The 20,869-nt window shown below is 49.0% G+C and overlaps 6 non-coding genes and 1 pseudogene across 6 annotated transcripts; 2 read left to right on the top strand and 5 right to left on the bottom strand.

Moving 5' to 3' along the window:
• Positions 1–1,116: 1,116 nt before the first annotated feature.
• LOC133041889 (U1 spliceosomal RNA) lies at positions 1,117–1,280 on the bottom strand. The gene has a single exon (XR_009689437.1). It is a non-coding gene; the product is annotated as a U1 spliceosomal RNA (small nuclear RNA).
• Positions 1,281–6,923: 5,643 nt separating this feature from the next.
• On the top strand, positions 6,924–7,516 carry LOC133040167 (large ribosomal subunit protein uL22-like; annotated as a pseudogene).
• A 3,891-nt stretch (positions 7,517–11,407) lies between these two features.
• Positions 11,408–11,481, bottom strand: TRNAN-GUU (transfer RNA asparagine (anticodon GUU)). Its single transcript has one exon. It is a non-coding gene; the product is annotated as a tRNA-Asn (tRNA).
• Positions 11,482–12,446: 965 nt separating this feature from the next.
• Positions 12,447–12,518, bottom strand: TRNAE-UUC (transfer RNA glutamic acid (anticodon UUC)). The gene has a single exon. It is a non-coding gene; the product is annotated as a tRNA-Glu (tRNA).
• Positions 12,519–13,486: 968 nt separating this feature from the next.
• TRNAV-CAC (transfer RNA valine (anticodon CAC)) lies at positions 13,487–13,559 on the bottom strand. Its single transcript has one exon. It is a non-coding gene; the product is annotated as a tRNA-Val (tRNA).
• Positions 13,560–14,008: 449 nt separating this feature from the next.
• On the bottom strand, positions 14,009–14,082 carry TRNAN-GUU (transfer RNA asparagine (anticodon GUU)). The gene has a single exon. It is a non-coding gene; the product is annotated as a tRNA-Asn (tRNA).
• A 3,137-nt stretch (positions 14,083–17,219) lies between these two features.
• TRNAQ-CUG (transfer RNA glutamine (anticodon CUG)) lies at positions 17,220–17,291 on the top strand. The gene has a single exon. It is a non-coding gene; the product is annotated as a tRNA-Gln (tRNA).
• The last annotated feature ends 3,578 nt before the right edge of the window (positions 17,292–20,869 follow it).

Raw genomic sequence — 20,869 nt, 5'->3', positions numbered from 1 at the left:
CCTCACTCCCACGCCCACTCCCAGCACCTCCTCCGATCTCAGAGGTTTCTTAGGGCTGAGAGGATCTACGAGTGCTGTCTCGGAGGCAGCCACAGAGGGAGGACAGTCCTTCCCGCCATGGTCCTGCCTTTTCTGTTTGGCCCAGTGGTTTCTATTTGCCAGGAGGACTTTGTGAATCTGAGCACAACACATCCTGAGAAAGGGGTTGGCAAATAGCCCACAAAACTATCGACAACTCGGTCTGGGGTTTTCTTCTAGATTGTAAATGTTTTCAGATAGGAAGAAAAGGAAAACAACTTTTGACCGAAAAAAAAAAAAAAAAAAGATACGATTTCTACTGCCATTTAATGAGAAGGGATGTTAAGGAGGTTGCCTAGTTTGCCAGACTACTTAATTAAGCATTCAGGTGCACATTCGAGGCTGAAAAAGAGGTACTGTTTTCTGGCTGGGAAGGTAACAACAGAAGGCCTGAGAGAAAAGGCGGGGGTGAACAAAGAACTGGATCGAGAAATATGAAGAGGCCCCTTGGGGTGCGAAGGAATGAGTGGGATGCTATCTAAATAGTATCTCCAGCAATGACTAAAGCGTGTAATAAATAAGCAAGGTAGCTAACCACGCAAGAAATGAAGCCTCTGGAAAGCAGGACACTGCTGGGAAAATGGCTAGTTACAGCCTCTCTCAAGATGGGCAGACGAGAAGTTCGTCAGGCGGCGCCTCCTGACTTTTCCTACGACTTTGTGTGTTTGGCCCCGGTAAGGGTCTCTCTGGTTGTATCCTGCGCACCAGGAAGCCTCCCCTCACACAAAAACTTCTCACGAATAAGCTTAAAGGAGCGTTCTTGAAGGACCCAGCCACGTGTGTTTCTTCCTTAAGCGCCGACTGTAAGCAGGACTCCCCACTACAAGTCCCTCCCTCCTTCACTCACTCAAGATGGAGCTTTACATGATTCTCATAACCCAACAATACTCTAACGTACCAACTTCTCTGAGCTTGGCGTAAGTAGGGAACATCCAACAGACATCCAGCCTTTCTAAGGTAGGCGTTTTAGCATTTACAATCAGCAACACATTCACATTTATGACATAAACCTCCTCTTACTTTTCCACACAGAGAAATCAGGGGAAAGCGCGAACGCAGTCCCCCACTACCACAAATTATGCAGTCGAGTTTCCCACATTTGGGGAAATCGCAGGGGTCAGCACATCCGGAGTGCAATGGATAAGCCTCGCCCTGGGAAAACCACCTTCGTGATCATGGTATCTCCCCTGCCAGGTAAGTATGAGTTGCCAGCCTGCCACCCCAGCTCAACCTCATACGCCCTACACTGTACACACACGCTCACTTTACGCCCCGCGTCCCCGAGCCTTCTTCGACCTTCCACACAGCGCATCCACGCACTTTCAAGCAAAAAGGCCTGGATTCTCTCCCACGCCACGGGAGACCATATGGTCTTCAAGCACCAGATCACGGACCAGCAGCCCCTGCGCTCACATATCTACATACGACACGCCCCCTTCCGTGACGCCAACGGGAACCCGCGCTTCCCTCCAGCCCACGCCCCGCCCTAGTCCCCGCCTCCGTCCTCCCACGCCGTCCGGCCCGGCCAACCGGCCGGCGGGCGCCCTCTGGGGGAACTGACGTCCGCCTCCCGCTCCTGTTCTCCCAGCCTCTACGTGTTGGGACCCGGCGCGCTCGGCTGCTGCCTGCCTGCCTTTTGTCCTGCCCAGCACCGGTCTGGCGGTCGGCTGAAGCCTGTGCGCCTTTTTCCAAATAACGGCGTTCCATGGGGAGAACAGAACATTTAGCAGTCCAGGGGAAACCGGTTCCTTTCAAATCCAGTTGTCTTTGTGATGCAGTATTGTGTGTGTGTGTCTAGTAAAACGCATTAAGCGTCGCGACTGGCCGTGAACTCAGTTCCATTCGTGAAAATTGTGTCATTCATCAAAATTTTCATTCATTTTATTTCCAGCTTCAGGTGTGGTTTTGACTCTGAACAGATAGATTTTAACACCTGTCTGTATCCTCTGTCTGATTGAGACAGGCTAGGACCTGGGGCGCTTTGCTGCAAATGTTTGCACCTGGGCACACTGAGGCAGAAATTCCATGCGCCCCACGCTGAGCAGCTGGAATCTGTCTCCCGTGGACAGATACTCCAGCCTAAGGACAGGGGCTTCCCTAGTTGTCCACTGACTAAGATTCCACACTTCCCAATGCCTGGGGCCGGAGTTGGATCCCTGGTCAAGGAACTAGATCCCATCTGGGACAACTAACAGTTTTCATGCTGCAACTAAATATCCCATGTACCTAATAATTTTTTTTTTTAAAGCTTCCTTAACGTAAGATTATGAGGAGGAGCAAGGAAGAGCTGAGCCCCGCTTGGACAGAAAATAAAGAGACCACCTATTTCGTATTTTTGAGGTCAAGGAGATCTTTGCAGACTATCCATACTTACAAAGCTTTTTCCTGGGTTAAAAAGGAGGTAGACAGAACTACCCCTTAATAGGTGGTGGTAACCTCCACCAGGCCTCTGCGCTACAATCCTTCTTGGCAAAAAGATGCACATGCATGTCAGGAACAGCCCAAGGACAGGTCAGGTGTGGAAAAAGAAATGAGAACTCATCCAAAGGTAAACAAAGACCCGGAAGACATGTCCCACGTAAGGGATTTGAATCTCCTCTCTGATGCACTCCTTCTCATTAAGGAGGACACACACACCCTTTCTCTCGGAGTGTATATCTCTGCCTTGCTTCTGTCTTAAATAAACTGTGTATCTGTGTGCTGTCCGACTTGTGCTGTGGCTCTGATAATAAACTCTGTACCTGTCTTTACAGCTTTTGTTGCTTTAAGAAACTCATTTTTCAGTGAAGGCACTAGTCAGGCCAACTTTGCTTCTAGCCCTAGCTCTTGATGGACTGGTGGCTAGGATTCCTGGTTTTCACACAGGCTACCCTGGTTCAATTCTTGCACAGGCAACAAAGATCTTGCTTCAGGCCACCACTCACTGCTGTGTCCTTGAGATCCAAATGTCTTCTCCAGCAACAGAATACAAAGAAACAACAGGGGACAAAAAATAACTGCATGTATGCCTGTTGGTGGAAATTGTGGACAACAAGACACGAAAAGACCAAAATCCCAACTGTCATCTCTGAAGAGCAGGTGCCAAAAACAGGGAACCCAGAAAAAAGCCGGGTACTGCAATTTCCCCTGCACACAACACCAGGAAACACATAGGCAAACCACCTGAGCCAGTCCTATAGCCTGACCCCTACCCCGACCCCTATCCTCATTCCGTGTAAGAAACCAGCACACCACCCTTCCCGGCCCCCCCCCTCCCCCCGCCCCATGGCAAACAAGGGAAGCTGTTACTTGTTTTGCTGCGGCAGGGATCCCAATGAAGCCTTACCTGAGTTTCTAGTCTGTCCTCTTATCAATTTCTGTTGATTAAGGAAGGCTAAGGTGGTGGTTTAGTCACTAAATCGCGTCTGACTCTTGTGACCCCACGGATTCTAGCCTGCCAGGCTCCTCTTTCCAGGAGATTCTCCAGGCCAGACTCCTGGCGTGGCTTGCCATTTCCTTCTCCAGGGGATCTTCCCCACCCAGGAATCGAACCCAGTTCTCCTAAGAACCCTTGAAAAATAGATAAGCTGAAAGCCATCAAACAGCTAGTCTGGACTGGTTGATCTGGTGAAGATGACTAATCAGGTAAATATTTGTGGCTATGTGTGAATGCTCCAAAACTTCACGAAAGTTTAGTAGTGAAATAAATGTGTCAAATTTCCGTGTGTCATACCTGCCAGAGTCCTCCCTTTGACACCTCTGAGATAGCTAAGCCTGATTGAACTACTTTCCTCATCAGGATTTCTCAGTTTCATATACCACCCTCTTCCTTGGCTCATAATTGTTTTTTTCATCCGTAATTAATTAATTTCTTTTATTTTTGACTGTGCTGGGTCTCTGCTGTGCGTGGGAGTTTCTCTAGTTGTGGCAAGCAGGGGCTACTCTGTAGTTGCAATGCTCCGGCTTCTTTTGCGGTAACCTCGCTTACTACAGAGCACAGGCTCTAGGCTAGCGGGCTCAGTAGGTGTGGCACACAACACATGGAACATTCCCTTACAAGAGATGAAACCCGTGTCCCTGCCTTGGTCGGCAGATTCTTAAATATAATTATTATAGTTAATTATTCTTAAAATAACCCTTCATTTTCTCTTTGACACAGGAGTAACAGTTGAAAGTCAACTTAATATAATGATTGTGAGCAACACATAAATAAGTAATCAGCTATCTGATTACTGGTGAAGGAAAGCCAAAAGTCTGAGGAAAGCTAAATAGCCCAATAAATATTTCAAATTTACTTTGCCTCCTAGCCCAGGCCAAAAGAAAAGGAGAAGTATCAACATCACATTAGCCATAACCAAGTGGTTTTAAATGTTTGACAAAATGAGGAATAACATGTGTAAAGTTCAAAGAGTACACGCTTCCAAAACGATTACCAGTGTCCACCAACCTGAATAACTAATGAAGCATTCCCAAAGATCTAAGGTATGATAAATCACCAGACCACAAAAGGCTTCCTCATGACTTCCATGAAAGAGCTCAGAGTAATCACATACACACACACCCCTCCGAAGAACTGGGTTTGTTTTTTTGGAAGGCGGGGTATGGGCCTGACTTCTTTCACTCAGCGGAACGTCTCTGAAATGTAACCACAGTTTTCAGGTAGTTCTTTGTCTCTGTTGTGTTCCTTGTAAGAATATGTCTCAGTTTACTTATCTACTGCTGAACATCTGAGTTGTTTCCAGTTGAGGATATTCTGAAACGGTACGATACAAACATTCTTTTATGACCTTTCAAGGAAATACACACTTCTCTAGGGCAGCCCATTCCAATAAAATAATGCTAGCGTTGACCTTTAAAATAAAAATTTTAGGATTTTCTCCCAAACAAAGTGGGTTGATTCAGAAGTAGCAGGGGGATCACAAAGCAGGACAAGCAAGCTATGGCAAAAGCATAGGCAGATTGCACACAAAGGAGAAGAAGGAACATTCTTTGAGAGAGAAAGAGAAAGAAGCTGAGAGGACTTCTTTTGAAGCAATGGACACTGGAAAAAGTGAAAGTTCAGGGTGGTGACAGCTTCTCGTTGCCTGAGTTGCTGATATCTTTTTTTTTTTTTTTTTTTGCTGATATCTTGCAGGACATACAAGGTACATCTTTTACTGTCCGGGCCTATAATTGATTGTTCTTTCCTATTGATGATTCTTCTGTTTAGGTCCATGATTGACAATTCCTCCTGTATTTGAACTCCAGTGGTAATCCATGAGAGCTCCCCCTTCTGGTCTCCTGACTCAATTTTAGTGAGGTTTCCCATTATTAGCATTAACACCAGTCACCTGGAATTTAAAGTCTTCAATTATCATCTATTTTAAAACTTTGTGAGAATTACTGCATTAAGAAAAATCTCATCATTACCACATGTGACACTAGAAACACTACAAGCGTTCAGTAGTTACCTGTGACTTCTACCTGTCACATTGGACAGCACAGGTCAAATATATAGCACAGACGAAAAAGTACGATTTCTGGACCACAGCACATGATAGTGTAAGTATGACCCTTAGCTGATGCTGCCAAATTCCTCTGCGACTTTGTTGACCTTACTAACGCTCCTTTTAGAAATGAAAAAGAATTTACAGTGCTCTCCGTCCTGTGAAATGTTGGTATTGTTTGCCTTTTTACTCTTCCTTCTTAAGTTTATTGAGGTGTCATCTACATAGTAAAATTTGCCAACATTAGACTATTTTACACTCTTTACTATGATATCATATCTCTGAAAAACTGGATTTTGGTAGTTGCTATGATAGAAAGCAAGTGCCACACACAAAAAAATGGATGCCTAATAAGAAATGAGGTGACGCTTCGAGAAAGTTTGAGAAGCTGTGCAGCACACAACGTTAAGGTTATGATTCTGAAATGTCAGAGCACTGAAAACAACAAACCATTGCACCGAGCTTTCGTCAAGGGAACAACGTAGTAATATGCCCAGCATCGGCCACACACGAACAAGATATAGACCAGTTTGTGAACGACAACAACAGCATTCCCCAACTAAAGCGGTATTTCTGCTGTCAGCCAATCTACCAGGAAATTAGGGCAAACGGGAAGGACAAAGAGAGAACAAACTTGCAGGCAACGAAAGACGATTCATTCACTAAATCAATTTAATATAGTCAAAGGATTAAAGTTAACTATAGATCATGAATCTGTCATTTAAGCAGACACATGTTGGAACACGAGAATGTTGAAATCATATATTGGTATATATGGAATCACATATTACAGGACACCTAAATATATATGCCAAATATTGTAGGGGGAATGACTGAGTCTGCTGGTGTCTAGAGTTGTAACGATTCATTCCCCTTTAAAGATATTAGTATATTCAACCTACTTCAAGACATAGATTTAAATTTTTAGAAGTTTAAATACTCATTGGCTATGTTGGCTTATCTGAGCCGTAAAACTAATATAGGAAACTTAGGGAGTCCAATGTAATTCAGATTTTCAACCTAAATAAACCCAAGACTTCAATATGAATATATTATACCATCATTATTTTCTACACCTTTATAAGATAATCTGAAAATACACATAGAGTTGGTGTTAGACCAAAAGGAGAAAAACAATGTCATTTTTCTGAGTCGCTTCCATGAAAAAAAAAAAAAAAACATGAATAAACATTTTGAAGGCCATTATGTACATTATTTAAATTGTTTAAAAGTATTAAGAACACTCTGTTATCAATTTCATTCCTTCATGGTTGCTGTTCCAAGTAATCAAGACCATTTACTCAATCTACAGTTAAATCTTTTTTTTCCTTGTCACAAATTTAGCAACAAAATTTTCCTTATATAAATACCACATGGGCTTTTCCGGTAAGCGGCCTGAGCTGACCCTTAAAAATGGTGCGCTATTCACTCGACCCAGAAAACCCCACAAAATCATGCAAATCAAGAGGTTCAAATCTTCGTGTTCACTTTAAGAACACTCGTGAGACTGCCCAGGCCATAAAGGGTATGCATATCCGAAAAGCCACCAAGTATCTGAAGGATGTCACTTTAAAGAAGCAATGTGTGCCATTCCGTCGTTACAATGGTGGACTTGGTAGGTGTGCACAGGCCAAACAGTGGGGCTGGACGCAGGGTCGGTGGCCCAAAAAGAGTGCTGAATTTTTACTACACATGCTCAAAAATGCAGAGAGTAATGCTGAACTTAAGGGCTTAGATGCAGATTCTCTGGTCATTGAGCACATCCAAGTGAACAAAGCCCCCAAGATGCGGCGCAGGACTTAGAGAGCTCACGGTCGGATCAACCCCTACATGAGCTCTCCCTGCCACACTGAGATGATCCTTACTGAAAAAGAACAGATTGTTCCTAAACCAGAAGAGGAGGTTGCACAGAAGAAAAAGATATCCCAGAAGAAACTGAAGAAACAAAAACTTATGGCCCGGGAATAAATGCCGCAGAAAATAAATGCAAATAAAAGTAAAATAAATAAATAAATAAATACATACATACCACATGGAAGCATAAACAGTAGAGTATTTTCCCCAGAAATTCTTCATTTTTTAATTTTACATTTATGGAACTGATTATTACCTTCCTTAAGAGAAGTGACACCTTTAAATTTTGAGAGGCCTAACTTGTCTGTTCTCCCCAGAGTGAGAGAAAGTCTATTGACTTGTTTCTGGGAAAATATATTTAAACGGGGGATAAAAATACATCAAAGCAGTGGGCCTTGCTTGACTTCCCTGGGGGTACACTGCATAGGAATCTGCCTGCCAGTGGAGGGGAAACAGGTCCGATCCCTCGTCTGGGAAGATTCCACATGCCGCAGAGAAACTAAGCCCTCGAGCCACCGCTACGGAGCCTGTGAGCCGCCACTACTGAAGCCCATGCACCTAGACTGTGCTCTGAAACAGGAGAAGCCCCCGCAACGAGAAGCCTGCACACTCCAGCTAAAGAGAACCCACACAAAGCAACGAATACAGGGCAGCCAAAAATAAATAAAATAAATACATTTTTTTTAAAAATTAGTAAGCCTAAAAAAAAAAAAAATTAGTGAGCCTTACTGAAGGTGAAAGCAGAGTCAACGATGTATATTAACAACACTTGCCAGTGTGGGAAACAAGATGAAATATACTTAAGCGATATTGGAGGAATCTCACTGAGGAAAATAGGAATTCTGTACTACACTTATGAGTCCCCAGTGTATAAAACTGTGCTTGAAGTCATCGCTAGTCCTTCCTTTTTCTTGAGGGCTGAACTTGCTTACAGTTCTGGAAGGATTCGATCTTGATTTGCAGGGTTGTCAGAAGTGCTCACGTTGCTGACTTCATTGCTTCCTTGCGAAGATATCAGTGTCTTTTCCTCTGCATTCTGTAGTCTGATTTCAACAATCCTTACCTCACTCGTTGAATGTTTTCAGCTATTTAGAAACTTTCACATACCAGTGAAAGAAACACTCTGTTCCATGCGAAAAATCCAGTATCCTTCCTGTGTTAATCTCGTCTATTAATCTTGAGTTTCTCATGAGGGGAGGATGCATAGTAAGATGATCCTTCCGTAGATAGGCCACTTGTGCAGTGCTTGACGAGTACAGACCGGGCCCCGTGGATTTTACCGAACAGAGGAAAGAGGAGAAGCGGACGACTTCTCACCGCTGCCGTGTCACATCCCAGGGAATACCAGAAGCATCAAGACAAGCAGCAGTGAAAAAAGCCTCGTGGGCCAGAGTAACTGTCATCGTCTACCTCACAGCGAATGGACCCCTGTCAGCCACCACTCAATGTGGATTATCCCCAGAAGTTCACTTCCTAAAACGAGACCAGATTCCCACACGGATAGGAGAAATTGCTTCAGTCGAGTCCAACTCTGTGCAACCCTATGGACGGTATCCTGCCAGGCTCCTCTGTCGGATGGGATTCTCCAGGCGAGAACACTGGAGTGGGTTGCCGTGCCCTACTCCAGGGGATCTTCCTGACTCAGGGATCGAACAGCGTGTAACTGACCTCTTCTGCAATGGCAGGCAGGCTCTTCACCACTAGCGCCACCTTATCAGTGATGAACAAATCAGAGAGAGAACATCCGTTCAGTTCAGTTCAGTTCAGTCGCTCAGTCGTGCCTGACTCTTTGAGACCCTATGAATCGCAGAACGCCAGGCCTCCCTGTCCATCACCAGCTCCCGGGGTTTGCTCAAACTCATGCCCAACGAGTCGGTGATGCCATCCAGCCATCTCATCCTCTGTCGTCCCCTTCTCCTCCTGCCCCTAATCCCTCCCACCATCAGGGTCTTTTCCAATAAGTCAACTCTCCTCATGAGGTGGCCAAAGTACTGGAGTTTCATCTTCAGCATCAGTCCTTCCAATGAACACCCAGGACTGATCTCCTTTAGGATGGACTGGTTGGATCTCCTGGCAGTCCAAGGGACTCTCAAGAGTCTTCTCCAACACCACAGTTCAAAAGCATCAATTTTTCGGCGCTCAGCTTTCTTCACAGTCCAACTCTCACACCCATACATGACCACTGGAGAAACCATAGCCTTGACCAGACGGCCCTTTGTTGGCAAATTAATGTCTCTGCTTTTTAATATGCTATCTAGGTTGGTCATAACTTTCCTTCCAAGGAGTAAGCGTCTTTTAATTTCATGGCTGCAGTCACCATCTGCAGTGATTTTGGAGCCCCCCAAAATAAAATCTGATACTGTTTCCACTGTCTCCCCATCCATTTCCCATGAGGTGATGGGACCAGATGCCATGATCTTAGTTTTCTGAATGTTAAGCTTTAAGCCAACTTTTTCACTCTCCTCTTTCACTTTGATCAAGAGGCTTTTTAGTTCCTCTTCACTTTCTGCCAAAAGGGTGGTGTCATCTGCGTATCTGAGGTGATCGATACTTCTCCCGGCAATCTTGACTCCAGCTTGTGCTTCTTCCAGCCCAGCGTTTCTCATGATGTACTCTGTATATAAGTTAACATATTTGTCCCCAAACCACACGGTACAGAAACGTCAAAACGCACAGTCTCTGCGCATAAGACTGAATAGAAGAACAGAGCAAACAGGAGCCAATAGCTCTAAGGGTCCAGGTCTGAAGCAGGCGGCTGTGAGGGGCGGGATTCCGGGGGCTCCCACGACATGTCTTGGATGGGCTAATTTTTATCAGTTCAGTTCAGTTCAGCTCAGTCGCTCAGTCGTGTCCGACTCTTCCAAAAAATAACCAAACCAAAAAACTGTCAAGGAATAAAGTGAAGGGGGTGTTCCATGGTAACCCCCCACTTTATAGGAGGAGGGACAGGCATCAGATTTTTTTCCCTCAAGTTAAAAGTGTGACCAAAGTTTGTAAATAAAAGAAGAAAGGAGAGAAGGGAAAAGCCTCTGGGATCAGTGAGATTTTTCTCTCTGGATAAGTTGCTCGGCAGAAAGAGGTCACCCTGGCCGTCTTCTCTGGACCCGGTTGACCAGGTCACCAGACAAAACAATGGACAGTTACTGGAGGGCTTTAAAAATGTTCAGTGACTAACTCTCCACCATAAGCGATAGAGTATCTCTGTGTAACGCCTCAGCGTCCCCCTATTGCCTTTCCCCGTGGTTGGGTCGGGAGGCCACGGCTCCCTCTGTTAGTTAGGAGGATCATAAGGAGATGTACACAAAGATTGTTGTGCTGCCAAAGTAATCGAAGAAAGAGACACCGAACGACCGGAAAATAATTTGAAATACGATTCAGTCCCACTTCTGTGGAAGGCAAACTTGCAGGATTTACCAACTTAAGAAGCATATAAACACTAAAGGTAGCAATTGCACTTCCAGGCTTCTACACTGTGGAAATAAACACCTGCACAAATGGTCAGAAGTGTGAGTACAATAATGATGGTTGCCGCATATGTGTCATCATCACACCATGAAAGCAAATAATACACGAACCATGTAGGAAATGCCTTTCTAAAAAAAATAATGCAGAGGCTGCTGGGGATGGTGGGTTCACTGGTAACACTACTGACAGAACAATTGCTAAGTGCTGGCCTCCTTTCACAGGTGAAAACCCTGGGGCACAGAACACTTGGGGCACTTAGACCTGTCTAAGTCTAGGTACTTGGCAGAATAAAGGCTTGACCGCACCCGAAACTGGCTTCCTTGATCTCTGTCAGGAGGTCCTGCGTCAGGCGACTGTGCGTGAATAGGAATACACTTGCACTTGCAAGAGTATAGGGCTGCAAAGGTGAGGTGGCCCAGACCGGCCGGCAGCAGTCCGGAGGTGACTAGGACCCCCGAGTGCAGGAGAGCAGATTTTTCGTATGGAACCGCTTGAATGGTCGTCGGCACGGAACACCTTGAATGGGTTCTAAAACCTCCACCGCCCGTCCCTGGGTGGGCTCGAACCACCAACCTCCCGGTTAACAGCCGAACGCGCTAACCCATTGCGCCACAGAGACAGCACCACACCGCGTCCGTCCACTCTTTGTGCTGGAGACAAAGAGTGCCTCCCGCTCCGCCGAGAAACGGTGCCAGTTCCAAAGCCTCGGGAAAACGCAAAGATGAGAACGGTGAAATCACGTTGGACCTGAGACTGGGTCAAGGCCAGGAGAAGGCTACACAAAACGCCATTATCCTAGGGCAGACAATTCCGGAAAGCTCTTGAGAATACTCCCCCTCCCTCTGATGCATTTCCCACCCCGTCCACTCATCCTCACACCACAGGAAAGAAGGCTTCCCCTTTGCGATCTGGGCACAGAGAGCCAGGCAAGAGCCAAGGGGGCAGCTGCACTTCCCCATGGGTCTTCCCGAGGGAGGTGGTTCTAGCGCTCAGGCTGACCCAAGACCCCACTGTCCACCAAGACGACCCGGCGGAGTCTGGATAGCACAGGGTCCTGGGGGTGGGGGATTCCTACAAGCGCAGAGCGTGCCTGGCCTGCACGTCCTGGAGAACCGAACCAGACTCCCCCTGAAGCTTCTCTGCATCCTAAAGAGAATGGATTTCAGGTTTCCATGGAGAGAGTGAGAAAGCAAACGTGGGAAAACGTGAACTGTGCAGTTGAGTACAGAATACACGATGTTTCTATTCCGGTACCTTGGATGTATGTTTTGGAGGGTTTGGGGTTTGGTTTTGAATGAATCTTTGGAACTCGAGTCCCTGATTCTCTTTGGATGAAAACTCTGTAAGGAAGGCTCTGGGGTTTCTATCAGGCAGAGAGAAAAGAGTGGAGAGGAGAGCTGGGCAGCCCAGGCTGTTCACTGCACACGGGGAGCCTCCTCCAGCCTGCCGGATGTCAAGGACCCTGAGGCCGGGACTCACTGGCATTCGGGACTCTGTGCGGACGCTCTTCTGCATTGGACCTTGAAGTAAAAGACAAATCTGATCTGGGCAGGAAGACTCCGAGGAATGGAGAAGAAAAGAGCTTTCCCTGGCCGGGAATCGAACCCGGGCCGCGGCGGTGAAAGCGCCGAATCCTAGCCACTAGACCACCAGGGAGCCGTACGGAAACACCGCCTTGGCTGTCCAGGAGATAACTGAGAGTGGAAAGATGAAACCAGAGATGCAGAGAACAGGAAAGGAAATCTCCCAGCGCCACTATGGCTGTATGCAGCTGTGCAAGGCTCCCAGCCCTTGACCCGCTGCTCATCGCCCTTCAAATGCCCGTTCCTGGGCGACGCTTCTCGTTCTGAGACCAGGTCACAAACTATCCTGTTGGGTCCCTTCTTCCTGGTCCAACTCTAGCGCTGTGTGCTGCCGAGCCCAGGTCATGCTCTCTTTGTGAACCTCGGTTTTCCCTCGAGTCAGGCGCTGGCTTGGCTTTCAGCGGGTGATGAGCAGATCCGTCTACCTCCAGATCTCTGAGCTGGCCTCGGGGCCTCTCCTGACGACCGCACGGGTACGGGTTCCTTTCCCTCCGCGACCGGCTGAGTTCGCGGAGCCTTAAATTCTTCACGCCCGTGTGTTTGGCTGGAGTCCAGTCCACGGTGAGACCTGGGTGCTGTCTCTTTTCTTCTACCAGGGAGACAAAACTGCTCCTCAGGTGTTCCGAGGTGGGGGAAAGCAAGTGAGCGTCACGGGAGTGAACTCCATGGTGTTCAGAGGCAATCTGTGAACACGTGGAAGAGACCCAGGCGCCCGACAGGGAGCCGAGGGGGTTTCCGGACGGAAAGGTGACTCGAAGTCAGCCTTGTCCTTCCCCGCCCCACCCCCCGGGATGAACTGGGCCTGGACTCACAGGGACTCGGAGCAGAAAAAGGAGGGCTGCTTCCTAGTGCAGAGTAGAATTCCAGGTGGTCACCGACTCCTCCTACAGCTGCGGTGGTCTGCTTCACCCGGAGCCTTTGGAACCTTTTGGTTTTGCCAGTCAGAATGCACATCTCGGGGCGGGGGCGGGGGGGAGCGTGGGGGGGCGGGGCTGGGGGTGGGGTGGGGGGGGCGGCGGGGTTGGAAAAAAAGAAGCAGTCTGTTTCCGCCCGGTTTCGAACCGGGGACCTTTCGCGTGTGAGGCGAACGTGATAACCACTACACTACGGAAACAGGATACCAGCCACGGCCTAACACTGTATCCATGAAAAGCCGAGGTCCCGCCATCGGTATCTAGACCACCAATTTCTAAACACTCAAACAGGAACCTTGAAGCCCCAAGCTCTCTCAGGCACGGAGACGGCGGCTCCCGAGGGCCCTGCTTTACGTTCCTCATCTCCCCTCAAGTGAGGACCCTCGGGCCCCCACAGGCTGCCTTCGGGGTCCCGCACCCAACGCAGTGTCGTCAGACCCTCAGCTCCGCACCCCATCGCAGGGGTCGCCCCCCCCCCCCCCCCCCGCCGACTCCCCAGCTCCCGGAAGCCGCAGGGGGTTGGGGGTGCGCCCTCCTCTGCGCCTGACTCCTGAGCTCTTTCTCCGCAAGCCGGCTCGCCGCAGCACTTCTCCGGTGTCCCCTTGGCAAAAGGGAGTCTCTTTGGTGTTCTCTAAAATCTCACCCCCACCGTCCCTGGGTGGGCTCGAACCACCAACCTTTCGGTTAACAGCCGAACGCGCTAACCGATTGCGCCACAGAGACAGCAGCACAGGCCTTTTCTGGACTCTGTATGGAGGAGACACTCACGCATTCCCGGGGGAAGTGCCCTGCCCCCAGGGATACGCTGCCACGTCCTTGCCCCTACCCGCCACAGATGCCAGCCCCCTCAGAGATCCCGGGATCCAGGGCTCGGACCCTCCGGGCCTGAGCCGGATGAGATCCAAGGACAGCTGAACACCCCCGGTGCGCTCCCATGATGGCCCTTCCTGTTTCCTGGCCTACACCCAATGAATGAGAGTTTGCCCACCCTGGCAAAGGCCTCCGGGCCGAGGTTGTGCTTAGGTTCCCTGTGTCCACCAGGCGATTTCCACCAGGGCAGAGGTCGTGGGGATGGTCGCCCTGTGTCCGCACGCCCAGGACAGGGACTGGCACTCAGCGGGACGCTCTAGGACTTGGATGAATAGATTCTCGTCTTTAGCCCTTGCCCCATCAAGACCCCTGAGACCGGAAATACCGAAAAGTTTTCCAAGAGCGAAAAGTTCGAAGGGAGGGGAAAGCTGAGAGAGGAAGGCCAGGGAGGGGAGAATCATAGCATTTGTGCTTCCACCCGTCCCTGCTCCTTCTCTTGCCTTCCCTCTTCTTCTTGCTCTTCTTCCCCAACACTCCAACTGTGAAATGTTGCCAGGGCCACATCTGAGAAGACAGACCCGACCAACCTGTGCTCAGGAGCACAAGCTCTGGGTTGTAAAAATGGTTCTGCCCTGGGTGGCCTTGAACAAATAAAGAAAACTTGGGGTATCTCCCTACTTTCTTGTGCAACATGGGAGCAATAGGAGCATTCTTCTTCATTCTGCTCTTGTCAGATGTGCCTGGGTTTAGAAACTACTGGATCAATAATGCTATAGGCAGCAAAATCATAAATGCTGTCATCACAATCCTCTGAATCTTTTGACAACCACTGTCCTTGGTTATTTCCCCTGAAAGTAGCTTTCTGCCTCTAGAAATTTCTGTAAACTGATTGCTCTTGCGGTTTGCTCGACTGTGGCCAGGCCACCCTCTTCATCGCCAGTTCTCTGCTTGCTAGACGGGGACCCAAGTGCAGGTTGGAGGAAATGGGAAGAGCACAGAGCGGTGGGGAAAACGGGCCTCTGTGCACCCTTTGGAGAGGCCTCTGGGACCGGTGGGGTCCTCCCGCTGCCTTCTTTGGTTTCAGGGGAGCTCCGGGAGGGCAGGGATCTGGTGGCGGTCGCTCTTGTGTCCCCTTGCCGAGAACAACTTGAGGGCCTCCTCACTCAGTCTCCCAGAGACCCTCAGAGCGTCCTGCCCAGAGAGCAAGGTACTGGTGCTTCCTGGCATGGTGGGAAATATTCCCGCATCTTCCTCCTAACCGTGGAAACCGGAGGTGGTGGAGGAGCACTAGCGACAGAAGGAGAAGGTCCAGAAAGACAGGGTGGAATGGGAGGGGAAGGGGCTGCAAAGGGGGGATGAGGAGAAAGAGAGCCAGGAAGAAGGGGAGATGAGAGTGAGGTGGATGGAGCCCTACAAAGGGAGGCAGATAGAGTGGGAGGACCAGCGAGAGGGAGAGGGCAGTGGAGGGCAGGGGGGAGGAGGCGGAGTTACCTCCCCAGGGCAGTTCTGTTCACTGGCCCCCAGCACAGGCAGCTCCCACCACATACATCCCCACAGGCTCCTTGGCTCTCAGATCCAACACCCAGGCTTTCGTCCGTCACAGACGGTCTCTCCACCCGTTGCAGTTCTAACCTCATTTGGTTTTCCTCCCTGCCCCTTGTGAGAGCCTGGTTCTCCAGGTTTCCTGGCCATTCTGTGATCTGTCAACATACTTTCTGTGCATTTCTTCTCTTCCTATATCAGCCAGAGACCATTACTGATCCTTGCACTCATAAACTTTGACCGACCTCCAGGGGCTCCTGGAGGGGCACTTGGTGGTGTTTGTCACCCCTCAGCTTCTTGATTTTCCAAAAGGAAGTTTCATCTTCTCATCTCGGGGCTGCGTGCGAACTTCCTCCTCCTAAGAGGCGCCTCCCCTTTGCCTCCTTCCTCCTGTGTCAACCTCTGTCCATCCTCTGGGAACACAACACGGGTCTCCAGGCAACACTGGCCACTTTCCGACTCCTTTCTTTGGGCTGCAGCTCTCTTCTTCAGATGCTGTTTTTTTCAGTTCTGTGTACTGGATGAGGGAAGAAATGGCTTTGCGATAGAATGAAGAAGTAAAGATTATTACTTGGAGACATCAGGTGGACTTATTATACATGTAAATATTTAGTGTGGTGGTATTTTGTGTACATAAATACTGTCTACACTGTAAGACAACTTGGATACATACCTTCTAAGTAGGTGTGCACGCTTCTTTGTTAAACTGTGCAGTTTCTGGATACGTTAAGAAATTGGAATGAAACTGACGTGACCAAGCTCTGACAAGAGTCTGTGACTGCCTACGTGTCAGAGCCCTGCCCCGTGGGCTCCACGACATGTGGCTGATCTTGAGCCACCCCCAGGTGCTTTCGGCCTGGTCTGTCTGAGGGTTTTGTGTAAATGTTCATCTTTCCTTATACTGTAAGCCTGACAAACTTGGGGAGAAACGCTTACCCCCCGCCCCCAATCAGAACTGTATGGAGAAGAAAAGGAGAGTTCTCCTGCCTCCATTGCCACTCCACACACTTTATATGTTACACATAGGAGGTGGTGGTGGTGGCGGCTTTGGAGTGTAATCGGTGCTACAGGAAATCCAAGGGACCCAGGGGATCCCACCTCCTGCCCTGACGATCATCTGCCCTCTCTGAGCTCTGGGGAAAGGGTGAAGGCAAAGGAAAGGAAAACAACACTCTTATTTGCAGAAATTTTACCTCAGCATGGGACACTCTGGCAAACCGAGGCAGAATATGCGGTTGATGACGGTGACTTAAGGGGGCCCTTCCCTGACCGGAAACCCAGAGTGGAAAGTTTACTTCATTTTCTGAGGTGCGCTGTGAACTGAGAGATGTCAGTCAAACGAGAGGAGCAGAGAGAAACCAGAGAGGGCTGAACATCAAAGCGGGTCATCCGTACTCAGATCTTGTCGGGTCCTTGGAAGAACTGCCCTGAGATTATGGGTGGGACGTATGGAGCCTGAAGAAGCGGGTACCGTTCTCTGGCGACGGAAAGAAGTTGGCTTTCAAAGGGGTTCCATGGTGTAATGGTGAGCACTCTGGACTCTGAATCCAGCGATCCGAGTTCAAATCTCGGTGGGACCTTTCTGTTTAATTTCAAGAAGGACACGTTTTACTCCCCTGCTTTCCGGCTCCCGCGCCCCCCAGCGGCGTGGCTCACACGGACACGGCGGACAGGTGTGGGACCGAACGGGACCGGGGGCGTCCTCGCCGGGCCCGGACGGCTCCGCCCATCCCTGGCCGTCGGAGGGCCGGCGCCTGCCCTGCCCTCCCCCTCCCGGCCAGGGGCGCAGCGACGTCGAGTGCAGCCCCCTGGTCGGGTCCCCTGGGTCTCGGCGGGTAAAAGGCAGAGGCTGCGCCCACCGACTCCCGCCCCTCGAGGGGGCTTCGCACCGCACCCCTTGTAACCGCACGGTTGTCCCGGTGCGTAAATGGTGGCGGGGAGGGGCTGCGATGTCGCTGATCAGCCAGGATGGCAGCCTGGACCAGGACGGCAGGTCCAGGGTTCCAGACCTGACTGGGATGAACTTTATTCATGCTTTATTCAGGTTCTCTATTATTCCGAATATTAATTGATCTTGTCCCAGTTTATTATGATTTTATTCAGAGTTTCTCGCTCCTAAGTCTCCGCTGGGCACGCAAAGCCGCTGTTCGGCCAAGGTTTGAACCTTGACTTCTGGAAATCGCGTCCTTTGGTCCCAAGCTCAGCCCGAAAGAGGAGCGCGGGCCGCGGATTCCGGCGTCTGAGGAGACCCCAGGTCCCCGGCCCACGGCCGCCCGGCCAGGCTGCTGCGGGGCCGAAGGGGAGACGCGCCGCTCGGAGTCCGCACCCCCGGCCGGGCCCCCTTCGTCCTGCCGAGACTCTGCCCCACCGAGAAGACACCCCACGACGTGAGCGTGGGGTGGACACCCCACTTGTGTCCTCCACTGCTCGGGAGAAAAATTTGGATGAGGCCCGTGATGGAGTTGAAAAGCTAGTTAAAATGCTCCCTTCGCGGTGCTAAGGAGCATCTTTCTGACGCTTGTATTTTGGATCTTTCAGCGGTTACAAAGGACTCAATGACGCAGCTGTCTTTGGAGGACGGGAAAAGAAAGGTGTGAGGCCGGCGAAAAGATCCGAGGAAGGGCAAGGGCAGGAGAGAACAGAGGATGAGCCCGAAGGGAGAAAAGGACTGGAAGGGAGAGGAGCGGGCGGGTGCCGCGGTGGGGACGGTCGCTGGGTTGGGGCGACCACAGCGAGCGCCTCACTCTGGACCAGTTCCCACTCTTTACTGACATGTCCGGGAACCCGCTTCACCCTAAATTGCAAAGCTGCTGGCCTGGCATTTGTCCTGGCCAAGTTTCCTTCGCGGGTTCCTTCCGGAGCGGTGAGGTGGGCTCTGCCAGTCTGCAGGTGAGTGGAAGTCCTGGCGGCTGCCTTGGGGATGACTGGCGGGCAGGGAAACGCACACACTCCACTTTCCCCCTTTGCAGGCCGGTCTGCAGGGCCTGGGATGGGAAACTGGAAAATCCAGCGTCAATATTTATTTAGAGATAAGGCGATAAATAGCCAAACAGTTGGTTACCTGACCTGAAAGTGTTTATTCGTGGAAAAAAAGAAACGTGGGATCGGATCAGGGTCCACTTTCTCCCATAACAAGTTTTGGGGCATATGTAACTGAATATATATATATATATATATATGTATATGTATGTATGTACATATATTACTGCATCTAATGTATACATATATATTGTATGAGTAAAACTCACTGCTTGTGTGTCCAACTTAAATTTTTATGTAATTATATGTATCAAGCTTTAAAAATTCTGGGTCTAGTGTCATGTGTAGGAATGTTTTCCACTGTAAAAATGTAAAAAAAAGAAAAGAAAAGAAAAAATGGGGGGGGGGAGCATTCTCGAAGCAAGCAATTGGAACATTATTCCCCCTTTGATGGGCTGATCACACGAGCTAGTAAACAAACTGGCAGATCCTCTCAGCCCAGGAGGTCACTGCTTTCGTCTCTCTAGGAAGGTTCATAGTCACTGAAAAGTGTCAGTAACAAATAAAATCACACCCAATCTTTATGCAGTGTTGCTCCCAAAATGCAAGAGCTTACACCCAATGAAGACATGCAAAGTGCCATGTGCCCAGGCATGGTCTACAAGTTTTAAATGGGTTTACTCACTTAATCCTTTCAAAAGGCTGGTATCACGTCATCATCCTCATTTCACATATGAGAAACCTGAGACATAGAAAGGTTAAATAACTTGTCAAGTCAGTCAGTGAGTGGGATCTGAAAGCAGGAATTTGAACGGCAGCCTTCCTGGCTCCACAGGATATCCTACCAGTCAAAGAGGAACACAAACCGTAAAAATGCTTGACAATAAATTTAAGTCCGTCTATTTCTTTTGAAAAATCACCCAAGAGGAGTCACGTAACAGGCATTCAGTTCAGTCGCTCAGTCGTGTCCAACTCTTTGCGACCCCATGGGCTGCAGCACGCCAGGCTTCCCTGTCCATCACCAACTCCCGGAGCCTGCTCAAACTCAAAGTCCATCCAGCCGGTGACGCCATCCAACCATCTCGTCCTCTGCCGTCCCCTTCCCTCCCGCCTTCAATCTTTCCCAGCGTCAGGGGCTTCTCCAGTGTGTCAGTTCTTCGCAACAGGTGGCCAAAGTATTGGAGCTTCAGCTTCAGCATTAGTCCTTCCAATGAATATTTGGCGCTGATTTCCTTTACGATGGACTGGTTGGGTCTCCTTGCAGTCCCAGGGACTCTCAAGAGTCTTCTCCAACACCACAGTTCAAAAGCTTCAATTCTTCGGCGCTCCGCTCTCTTTATGGTCCAACTCTCACATCCACATGCGACTAGTGGAAAAACCATAGCTTTGACTAGACAGACCTTTGTTGGCCAGTGCTGAGTTTTCCAAATTTGCCGGCATAATGAGTGTAGCACTTTCACAGCATCACCTTTTAGGATTTGAAATAGCTCAGCTGGAATTCCATCACCTCTACTAGCTTTGTTCGGAGTGATGCTCCCTAAGGCCCACTTGACTTCACGCTCCAGGGTGTCCGGCTCTAGGTCAGTGATCACACCATTGTGGTTATGTGGGTCATGAAGATCTCTTTTGTATAGTTCTTCTGTGTATTCTTGCCACCTCTTCTTAATATCTTCTGCTTCTGTTAGGTCCATACCGTTTCTGTCCTTTATTGTGTCCATCTTTGCATGAAATGTTCCCTTCGTAGCTCTAATTTTCTTGCAGAGATCTCTAGTCTTTCCCATTCTATTGTTTTCCTCTATTTCTTTGCATTGTTCACTGAGGAAGGCTTTCTTATCTCTCCTTGCTGTTCTTTGGAACTCTGCATTCAGATGGGTATATCTTTCCTTTTCTCATTTGTCTTTTGCTTCCTCTCTTTTCTCAGCTATTTGTAAGGCCTCCTCAGACAGCCATTTTGCCTTTTTGCATTTCTTTTTCTTGGCGATGGTTTTGATCACTGCCTCCTGTACATTGTTACGAAACTCCGCCCACAGTTCTTCAGGCACTCTGTCTAAATATATATATATAGATATGTAAGAAAATAAGCTGCCACCCGTAGTCCCAACCCCCGGAATTAACTACTGTTATTCTAAATTTTGGCAAAACATATATATGCTTAGTTTATAACATTCAAATGATGCAG

The sequence above is a fragment of the Dama dama genome, chromosome 20, assembly GCF_033118175.1.
Source record: "Dama dama isolate Ldn47 chromosome 20, ASM3311817v1, whole genome shotgun sequence".
NCBI classification, from domain to species: domain Eukaryota; kingdom Metazoa; phylum Chordata; class Mammalia; order Artiodactyla; family Cervidae; genus Dama; species Dama dama.
The sequence above is the reverse complement of the archived record's forward strand: the minus strand, read 5'-3'. Positions and strand labels throughout refer to the sequence as shown.